Genomic DNA, 10792 nt, shown 5'->3' on the forward strand with positions numbered 1-10792 from the left:
TTTACATGATTGGTGGTTTTCTCCTAAAAACTGCTGCTTGCCATGAATGGGTGAAAGAGTGGGCTGGGGTCATATTGAGGGAGCTTTTGTGGTGTGACCATTGCTGACACCTTTAAAAAGAGGAATAATGCCCCACACTAAATTGTGACTAAGGACTGCTATCCAGTACCAAAAATATTAGAAATAAGCATAGGACATGTTGACAGGGAGATTTTCATGAGTTGCTCACTGAGTGTAAAGCAGGTGCTTAGAGAGGCATCACTTCACTATGCGATTATTTATAATTTAATGTAAACTACTGGAATGTAAATTGGTTTCCTTTGAGTTAGCACTAGGTATAGACTTGAACTCAATAAATATTCGGAGATTCAAGAACTGCGTGTTAACTTACTTTTAGGAGGTCGAAGACCATGAAATTTGGTAAGCTTGTGGGAGCCGGAGGTGAAGAGGCTCCAGAAAAGTTCTGTAGCTGCAACTAGCTCATCCTGTTGCGTGGAGGGAAATGACATCAACAGGAACTTCTGTTTAAAGTGAAATAGTAGTGATTTTGGACCTAAATTCTTGAATCCCTTGAAAATGTCCTTGAAGAATGAATACATTAGGGTCTGGGGATTTAGCTCAGCGGCAAAGCACCGACCTGGCAAGTGCAAGGTCGTGAGTTCAATTCCTGGTACCGGAAGAAAAACAAACAAACAAAAAGAATGAGTACAATGATTTTGCATTGATAGCCACCGTCAGAAAAAGTCCCAGGAGTTTTCTGATAATAGCAGGAACTTCAAATCAGAAGATTAAAGTAAAAATAAGATTGGGGAAAAACATAGAATTTGTAGCATGGTAGATTTGGTTTTATATCTGCTTCTTTTACTCTGATATTGGGCAAGATACTCTTTAAGCTTCAATTTTATCTCTTGTAAAATAGACATGATAATATCATTAAGGTATGCCTGGTAATACGGAGAAAATCATGCAATCCACTTAGAGTGCTCGCTGAGATTATGTACAACTTGTTAACCTCTTCTTATGTGTTTTGTACTCTTGACTTAAAGAGAGAAATCATGACAAATAAGAAAACTGTAACATCTTATGGAGACTGAAATAGTAGAAGTGACATTTAAACCCACGTGTCTAGAGCCATTGCTCTTCTGCTGTGTCACACAGACCCTTAGGAAGTTTGTGATTGTTTCATTTTCATCTTCCAGCTGAAAAAGCGACATGCTCCAGAATCTCAGCCTTTGAGCTGGTAACCTGCCTACCTAGAGTTTTGGACTCATTTCAAGGAAGTTCTCAGGAACCAGTCTTGAAGAAGCTTTGCTCCAGGGCATGGTGGACAGCAAGTGGGAGAATCCTGAGTTGCTGCATGACATGCACAACAGAGCTGCCTAGGGGATAGAGATGGGTCGGCTCTTCTGAGGATTTTGATGTGAGAGAATAGATTTTTGTCTTCTTCAAGCTACCATATTTGAAGGTCTTTTCCAAGGTTGTTTTTCAAAACTTTTGTCCCAATTCTATCCCAGGTATAAGACCTAGATGAAGTTTCATTTTTCCAGTTGTTTCACAGATGTTTTTCTTGTTGAACTCCTGTCACACTGGGAGTCTATACTGCAAAGCTTCCCAATTTGCTCTTCAAGTTTTCTGAGAATGGTAATGCTAGTCTTTTCCTTAACATCATTTTCTTATATTTTTCACTTGGTCAAGCATGATTGTAAGCATATGGAAGATGGTCAATAATAGCTGTCAATGAATATATTTAGTACTTGAGAATTCACATATATACTTTGAACCAATGGGAAGAAAAGAAACTTACAGACTACACATATGAAAATTTCTGTGAAACATCTTATAAGCTTCCTTTAATGACTCAGACAGTAAGAAATAAATTTACATTGATATTATTTTGTATGGTACCTGATTTCTTATGCATTGCATCTATAATCTATCAGCTGGGGATGAGACCCCACCTAGAGTATAGAGCAATGGACTGATGTGGTTATTTGGAGAATAACTACCCTTGAAATAAACAAAGATGTCCAAGCTTTATTAAAATGGGTATATCTCCACTAATATTTACTGTGCATGATTAAATCCTAAAGCATCTACAAACAGATCTTTTGTTTAACTATGCTTAACTTTAAAGTCTCAAATTTTTAGAAATCGGAAAAGAAATCTCAACGTCTTTTTTGAATTATCCCTAATTTTAATCTACTGAAGATCATTATCTTCCTCCCAGAATCCCTGGAGTCAGGTATCATTGTAAATATAAGGTTGGGATAAATCCCAGAATACTTTTCATTGTAAAGAATACAAATACTATTTTGTAATAAACATTGTAGGTTAAATTAATTCCACATAGATGGATCACAAATTATAAGTATTGATAATGAAATAAAATAGAATAGTTGCTTATGTCATTTTCTACCTATGTTACCTGAAAAAATTTGATTCAGGATGCAAAATTTTTTTGCTACATCCTAACTAAAATAAAGAAGTGTGTTTAGATAAGTGTACAATCACATATAACTTGACACATACATTTCTCTATTACTTTTGCTTTGTAGGATGGGTAAGTGGGGCAAAATTATATTCAACAAATTTGCTTCCATAATAAATTAAACAACTTCCACACACGAGTAAGGAAGAAAATCCCAATAAAACATAAAATGGGTTTAAAAAAAATCCCTGAATTTTATTTGTGAATGCTTGAATGGGGCAAGCATTATCTCAAAATGAGGATATAAAACAGCCAATGACCATGTTGGATATCAGAGACATGCACATTGAAGCCATAATGAGATATCACCATATAACCACCAGAATGGTTAAAACTAAACAAAGCCTGGCCATGGCAGATGTTGGCATTGGTGACAGCATATACTGGTATGAGGCAAGGCACAAGAAGTAAAAGCTGATGTGCTAAGGATGGGGCTTCAGATGCACAGCAAGAGCTGGTTTCCTGAGAACAATGGCAACTGTATTGTTGAGCCTCTAAACCAACACAACCTCTCACCTATCTCTGGACGTCCGTTTTAGAAGAAACAAACAAATAGATAAATGGATAGGCAAACAAACTTCAGTTTAAAGTAATGTTAGTTTGGTTTTCTGTTATTAGCAGGGGAATACATTCTTTATTTATTCAGAGATTCATTGATAACGGAAAGGTTCTAACCTCTTTTTGTGCTAGTTTTAGAGTCCTGTGTTCTTTTTGCTTTCTTTGGTACTAGAGTGAGAGCTCACAGCCTTCTCACTGAGCTACATCCATAGACCTCTTTGTTTTATAAGACGGGGGTCCCTAAGTCACTAAGTTACACAAGCTGGGTTCAAATTTGCAATTCTCCTGCCTCAGCATCTCAGGATGCTGAGATTAGAGGCATGCCCTACCATGCTTGGTCCCTTTCATATTTTGAAGCATTATTTCTCTAGGTCATCGAACATCTTTAGCTCATCTCTGCCTCTTGGACTTGACTTGTGAATGGCAATTTAAACTGAAGTCCATGGTCATGCATTTCCCTTCTTACTTGTTTACAGTATTTGCAGATTTTCTGGACAATCCACATTATTATAGGAAGGATAAGAACCAAGGAAAATGGGAAAAGATAAAAAGGTAAAATGCTTACATCCATATCAGCCAGAGACGAGAGTGCTACTAACTTTGAGTTTTGTATATATTTGTCATCATTTCTCTATAGCAGTACACATAGCTCATATACTTTGAACGCATCCATCACCACGGATTTCTCAGGGCAGAACATTGTGAAATGCACCCTTGGAAGTGGTTGGCGCCCACTCAGACCTACAGCTTGATCACTGTGGTTCAATCTTTACTGTGTGAGCTTCAGAAAATGTCTTAAGTTCTTTAGGTCTCAGTTTCTTCATCTCATGGGTGCAGTGTAGCAGAGTAAACTTGGCTAATTTATGGAGGGGGCTGGGCATAATAAGTGAGCATTTGATATTTTAAAAATTTAAAATAATATTTGGCATACATAAGTGTGGGATAGCAGAAAATACCAGAAAGTCAGACTTTGTTGAATGAGCTACTCATTACTGTCCCAATGGTAAAGCAGAATTAGTGGAGAGAAGAAGGGAGACAACGGTGTTTTTTTTTTTTAATTTTAAGTGGGGAATTTATTAATAACTTGTTCAAAATACACGAGACTTTGTATCCTTTGAGATTTTAGTGGAGGGTCAAACTGAAGATCCTTCTTTCAGTAAAGCCCACAGCTTACCTACATATGCCCTGTACCTGTATCCAACATGACCATGTTGGATATCATGTATGCCCTGTACCTTTCTTTTACAGTAGTGGATAATCCAGAGGATCTGAGGTGTGTGTTTGCATGTGTACATGTGTGTGCATGAAAGAAAGGCCCTAAAAATTGTTGGTGAAATACTGAAAATGGTCATTATTTTCTGAGGCACCTGCTTTGATTTGAGCTGTGGTCAAAGTCTTATAATGATAAGTGAGGCTAGCAAAAGAGGCCTGTGTGTCCTCGGCACATCGACAGGCAGCCTGCTGATGACGGAGATGTTACTTACCTCAGGTCCACTCACCCCAGGTCTAGCTGTTATTGTCTCCCAGGAGCACGTGGGTGACACTGGAACCTATTGACCAGCCAACCATAGGGAACATATCAAGATTTATCATGTCGTGGAGTAAAAATTGACCCCAATTTAACCTCTATTAATATTTATTTCTCAGGTCAATAAATCTAGAATTTGTCTTAGTAAAAGTCAATATCGGTTAAATTCTGTCTACCCTTCTTAGGGGGTAAAGAAAAGCAGACCATAATTTGAAAGTGTTATAAATAAAATAATAAAGCCACATATAAAATCCCCAAGGTGTAGGGGGAGAACACTGTCGCATTTCTGATTTTAAAACAAGTAGGAGAAAACATAGATATTCAATCTCAACATACTTTATCTTGATACTCCAGTTAACATCTTTGGAGAAGTAGAAACTCCAACCGGAGAGAAGGGACCCGTGATTCAGGTTTGGGGTGCTTGAGTTCACTGTTTCTCTTCTCTGAACCTCTGCTTCCAAATTTTGAGAGAAAACAAGCAAAGTAGTATTTCTACCCATACTGTTTTGTTCATTGTACATTCTACCCAAGAAGCTGAGCTCTGTTATGCCAGGTAGTTATCTTTCCTTTATACACATTTTGCTGACCTCATTATAAAAAATAAAATAATTTTACTATATTTTAGTGGAAATAAAAAATGATATTAATTAATGCTTGATATGTGAAGCCAGCAAATCCTGCCCCATCCTTACTTCACACTGCCTGGTACCCTGTATACGCTTTGTGTGGAAGAGGCAGCTAGATTTCAACCACTATATGTTTGATGCATTAGCTGTCAAACCTCTTGCCAACCTGTAAAATCCTGCCTAACTTTCATCACTTACCTCTTATTTTCTTCGTCTCCTGGGGAGTGAATTTAGTACCCCTCTGTCTTAGTCCATTTTGTGTTGCTATAGCATAGTACCAGATGGTGGGTGATGTACAAAATAAAGGGGTTTATTTGGCTTGAGATTCTGCTGGCTTAAAAGTCCAAACAACATGGTGCCAGCATCGAACAAAGGCCCCTTGCAGGTGCTAGCTAGGAGGGAAGGACTGAACGAGAGAGAGAGAGAGAGAGAGAAAGAGAGAGAGCTCCAGAGAGGAAGCAAGAGACCAGACAGAGGTCAGTCTTGCTTGTTTGTAACAACCTGCTTCTTCCAGGAACTAAACGATCTTTTGAGACTTACATTAATTCCTTTTGCAAATGGCATCCTTGTGACCTAATTAGCGTCATCAAAGGCCCCACTGTGATATCATTACAACGAGGAATTAAGTACCAACAAGATTTTGGTGGCAACAAACTACATTCAGGCTACAGCACATTGGGACCACCTTTCCTTCAGGGCACCCCAGTGTTTTCTCTCACACTTTCTTTGGTATTAATTCTTACCCAGCATATTGCCTCAGAGTCCTTGTAAAATGAGCAAAATACTATCTGCCTCCTTGGGATAGTTCTAAGGGATTATGTAAGATATGCTGTAGAATGCTTAGCTTGACAGTACTTGACACATAGTACAAGATCAGTAAATATAAGTTCTTATTGTTATTTTTGTTTATCTGCAACCTTTGCTGGGATCAATGTATATGTGTGGGATAAATGACATCAAACATGACACCAGTGGTCACAGAGAGCAGTATCCTAAGGGAGCTGTGGAGGAAGATGCTTTAGATCTCTACAGACCAAAGGGAGAACTGCTGTTTTGTTTGCAAAAGGCTAAGAAGCATTTTGTTTTATTCCTGGAAAGGAAGTCTACTTTTCACCTTGTGGTCTTCTTTTCTCTTGTGTACTACTTTCTTGTTCTGTTAGAATATTCATTTAATGGATCCAAAGGTGCTGAAGATGGTTTGCATATTGTTTTCACTCAAGAATGTGATTCAAGGAAGGAATTCCAGGCAATTCATCTGTTATTGCCTCCTGAGAAACTCTGTCAATATCCACCCTCTTCATTTCAAAAAGTAAAACTCCTGCTGTCCTTGCAGACTGGTGGTTTCATCATGTGACACAATCAAACATTACCTTAGTGTATACATTGGTTCTGGCTGCAGGGGAGCAGGTAAAAGAGGAGCAAAGGCAGGGATGCCATGGCCATTGCATTCCAAGGCCCTCATCTGCTTGTCCTGGGCCTGCTGCTGTGTGTGCTTGGGCCCATGCCAAGAGGCTGCTGATGGTCCTAGTGGATGACAGCCACTGGCTAAACATGCTCGGGGTTACCCAGTGGCTATAATGGAAGGGACGTGAAATAGACATAGCACCTGATTGCCTTGGTGCATGTGAAAGAAAGCTCATACTACACTTTGAAGAGGTACCCCATGCCATTGCAGAGGGAAGACATGGAAGCCAGTTTTGCTGAACTTGGATGTAATGTTTTTGAGAATGATTCTTTCCCGCAGTGTGTGATCAAAACATACAAGAAAGTAAAAATGGACTGTGCTTTGCTTCTGCCTGGTTGCTCCAATCTCCTATATAACAAGGACCTGACGGTCTTCCAGGCAGAAAGCAGCTTTGATGTTGTGTTGACAGACCCTTTCCTCTTTGTAGTGTAATTGTAGCCCAGTACCTGGCTCTGCTTGCTATCTTCTTCTTGGTGCATTGCCATGTAGCCTGCACTTCAAAGCCACCCAGTGCCCCAACCCACTGTCCTATATGCCTACGTTTGTGTCCTTGAGCTCAGAGCACATGACCTTCCCTGCAGCGTGTGAAGAATGTCTTCATTGCCTCAATGGACAGCTTTATGTGTAACGTGGTGTACTCCCTCTCAGGGCTTCTTGCTTCAGAACTCCTTCAGAGAGATGTGCCTGTCCAGGGTCTTCTCAGCTCTGCATCTGTCTGTCTGTTCAGAGGTGACTTTGTGAAGGGGTACTCCAAGCCCATCATGCCCAATATGGTTTTTGTTGGTGGAATCAACTGCCTTCACAAAAAACAACTTGCCTAGGAAATTTGAAGCTTATGTTAATGCCTCTGGAGAACATGAAATTGTGATTTTCTCTTTTGGTTCTATAGTCTCAGAGATTCCAGAGATGAAAGCTATGGTCATTGTGGGGGGTTTGGGCAAAATACCTCAACTGGTCCTGGGATGTTACTCTGGGACTTTACCACCAAATCTCACAAAGAATACAATATTTATTAAATAATTACCCCAAAATGATCTGCTTTGTCTCCCAAAGACTTGGGCTTTTATCACACATTCTGGCACACATGGTATTTATGAACGGGTATGCAATGGCGCCTCTCTGGTCATGATGTCCCTGCTCTGTGATCAACTGTACAAAGCAAAGCACACGGACACCCAGAGACCTGGTGTGACCCTGAATGTATTTGAAATGACTTCTTCTGATTTAGCAAATGCTCTAAAAGGTCTTCAGTGACAAAAGCTACAAGGAGAACACCATGGAACCACTGGACCCGGCTGTTTTCTGAGTGGAGTTTGTGATCAGGCACAAGGGGGCGCCACATCTGCGCCCTGCACACTCTGACCTCAACTGGTACCAGTGCCACTCCTTGGGTGTAATCTGCTCCTTCTTGATCATGGCGCTGTCAGTGGTTTCACAGCCTTTAAATGTTATGCCTGTGCTCCTGCAAATGCTTTGGGGAAATGGGGTACGTTAAGAAAACCCACAAATCCAAGGCTCATGGAGAAGTGGGTGGGAAACTAGGAAAAATTTTGCTCAATATTTTTTGAGGGGATTACCGAGAATCAAACTCAGGACCTTGTGCTTGCCGGGTGGGCTCTGTGTCGCTGAGTTATATGCCCAACCTGTTGCTCATTTCTCTTAATCAGTTGCAAACTTGAAAACAGAGTCAGTGTTCAATTCCTTTCATTCTCTTTAAAGAAATGCTTCACCAAAAGTTAGACATTTACAATATTTTTTTAAAGGTGAAAATAATCTAATCGCTAGTCACCGCAACAGGCAAAAGAATTTGAATATGGATTCCGCTTCGCCAGTATCTTTAATCTGTGCTATATTTGTCCTCCGTCAAATGATTCCCGGAGGAAGTGGCGCTCAGCATAATTGTTCTTACTAGGTAAGTGCCCTGTTTGGGAGCACAGGCTTGAAAGGTGGTCCCGTGGTCCTTCCAACTTTGATGCCGGTTCTAACTTCATAGTCTGGTTTCTGTGGACTCTTATTGTCAGTCCCACAGCAGTGATGGTGGGTCTCACTTATGATCTGGATTTGTAAGTGTCACCTTGTGTGTTTACAAGGGGAAAGTTTTGTATCTTGAAGCTGTACTTGATAGGAACGAATGGCGCAGAGTTCTTGAAAATAATATATAATTTGTGACTTGGGTGAGGGGGGGAATTTTCTATCAAATCAATAGATGATGTATTTGAGATGAAAATAATTGAACTTGGAAAAAAACCCAAAGCATACCGATGGGGAAGTATGTTTTCTTTGACGTTTACCATAACTAAAAAATTATTAATGAATTTACATAAATTATTAAAAAAACAGAATTGTGACTTTCTTTTTTTTTTTTTTGGTTTTTCTCCGGTACCGGGAAGAATTGTGACTTTCTGATGCTGGGCTTTCAAGACCATCGTATGAAGGCAAAAAATTAGGAAGTTGCACAGGCTAGCAGAGATAGTCCTCGCCGCTCCCCTCCCTTGTCTCCTCCCACTCTTCCCTGTACACAGATGCCTCAGGGTTGGATATTATCCTAGCAAGATCCAGAAATGGAGGGTTTTGATGGAACCCTGCATTACGTAAGACAGAAACCGAAGTCTTTCTCATCAAGTGACTGAAGGAAAACAAATTATGTTCTGCTATTTGCATTTGTTGTTGCTTTTCTTGCCATTTGTGAGATTGAGCAAAGTTAATGTGACAGACATTTATTCATCTTCTGTAATAAAATTGTAAAGAATGGTGCGAATTTCTTCCCTCAGGCCTCTGGGAGCATCATTTTCTAAATGTGTTTTTTTTTTAATCACCTAAAATGTTTATCTGATCTGAGGTTTCAAGACAGAAGACTTGGCATTCCAAAACACCACACAGAAAGCCATAATAAATTCATTATTAATTGGAGCAGCAGAAAAGTCGATTGCAGAAAAACACCCTATCTTTCTATCAGCCTACTCATATTTCTTATTATCCTGCACCCAAAATTTGTCTTCCAAACACAAATAATGTTATCATTTATGCATTTGTTTCACTTTCTTGGAATATGCTTTTGTTGGGGTTTTATGCATTTAAGGATATATTTCTGGCTTCCATTTAAATAGATGACATTTAAAAATTTTAGAACATTTTAATTTAACTAATGTTGCTATGACAATAGTGATGTTTCTGAAATAATTTTCTGATTTTCTGAGTTCAATAGGTAAGATTTTAGGAATGAACTCACTAAATGATTGAGAGAATAGGGTAAAACTCAGATGGGAGGAGACAGCTGATGCTTCTCTTAGAAAGAGACGTGCATATAGGTAAAGAAGTTAGAAAGGCATTGGGATGCAGGGCTCACTGTGGTGAAAGAAAGGCCACTTGCGAGATCATGAGTGACAGAAGTTACCAAAATTCAACCTTCTATGTATGTGCACAAAGACTTCTTTTGATACCTGTGTCTAAAATCCCAGGCTTGTCTTTTATTGGCTTGTCTTAGGCCTCATGTTCATTTCTGAGCCAGAGTGGGAAAGACAATAAACAACTCTCATTGGCCAGTCCTGAGTTTCAAGAGTTTCCCTAGACATGGGGGCTGGGATGAGGGTGGATGTCATTCCTATCTGAATTACATTTAAAGAAAGATTGTTTTCCAAAGAGAAACTGCTATCGTTACTAAATTGGGCATGGCAGAACTTCTGCTACTAAAGTGTTTTTTATTTTTCTTTTCTTATCTTCTGAATCTACAGAAAACTAAACAGAACAAAATAAAAGCCAAACTATAATACCATTTGAAGAATTCAGCTATTTTTGTTGGGTTAATTATTGGCCCCACTTTCTTTTTCCTCCAGGTTATAAGTTACACGTTTGTGTCCCCTCAAAATGTATATGTTGAAATACTAACTCCCAAAATACTGGCCTTAAAATGTGGAACCATTGGAAGGTGATCAGGGTGTGGAGTCTGAACCCGCTGAAATGGAATCTGTGCTTTTATAAAGGAGGGCTGAGGGACCTGGATGTTCCCTTCCATCTTCTATAGACAGAGCAAGAAGGCTCCATGAGCCAGAAAGTAGGCCCTTGTCAGGCACTGAGTCTGCTTTGATCTTTGACTTGCAGCCTCCACAAATGTTAGAAATCAATTTTTG

At 39.4% G+C, this 10792-nt stretch overlaps 1 pseudogene; it reads left to right on the forward strand.

Moving 5' to 3' along the window:
* The first annotated feature begins 6635 nt into the window (after window positions 1-6635).
* LOC102009099 lies at window positions 6636-8233 on the forward strand (annotated as a pseudogene).
* The last annotated feature ends 2559 nt before the right edge of the window (window positions 8234-10792 follow it).

This window comes from Chinchilla lanigera, unplaced genomic scaffold, assembly GCF_000276665.1.
Source record: "Chinchilla lanigera isolate Chin_1 unplaced genomic scaffold, ChiLan1.0 scaffold00032, whole genome shotgun sequence".
NCBI lineage: Eukaryota > Metazoa > Chordata > Mammalia > Rodentia > Chinchillidae > Chinchilla > Chinchilla lanigera.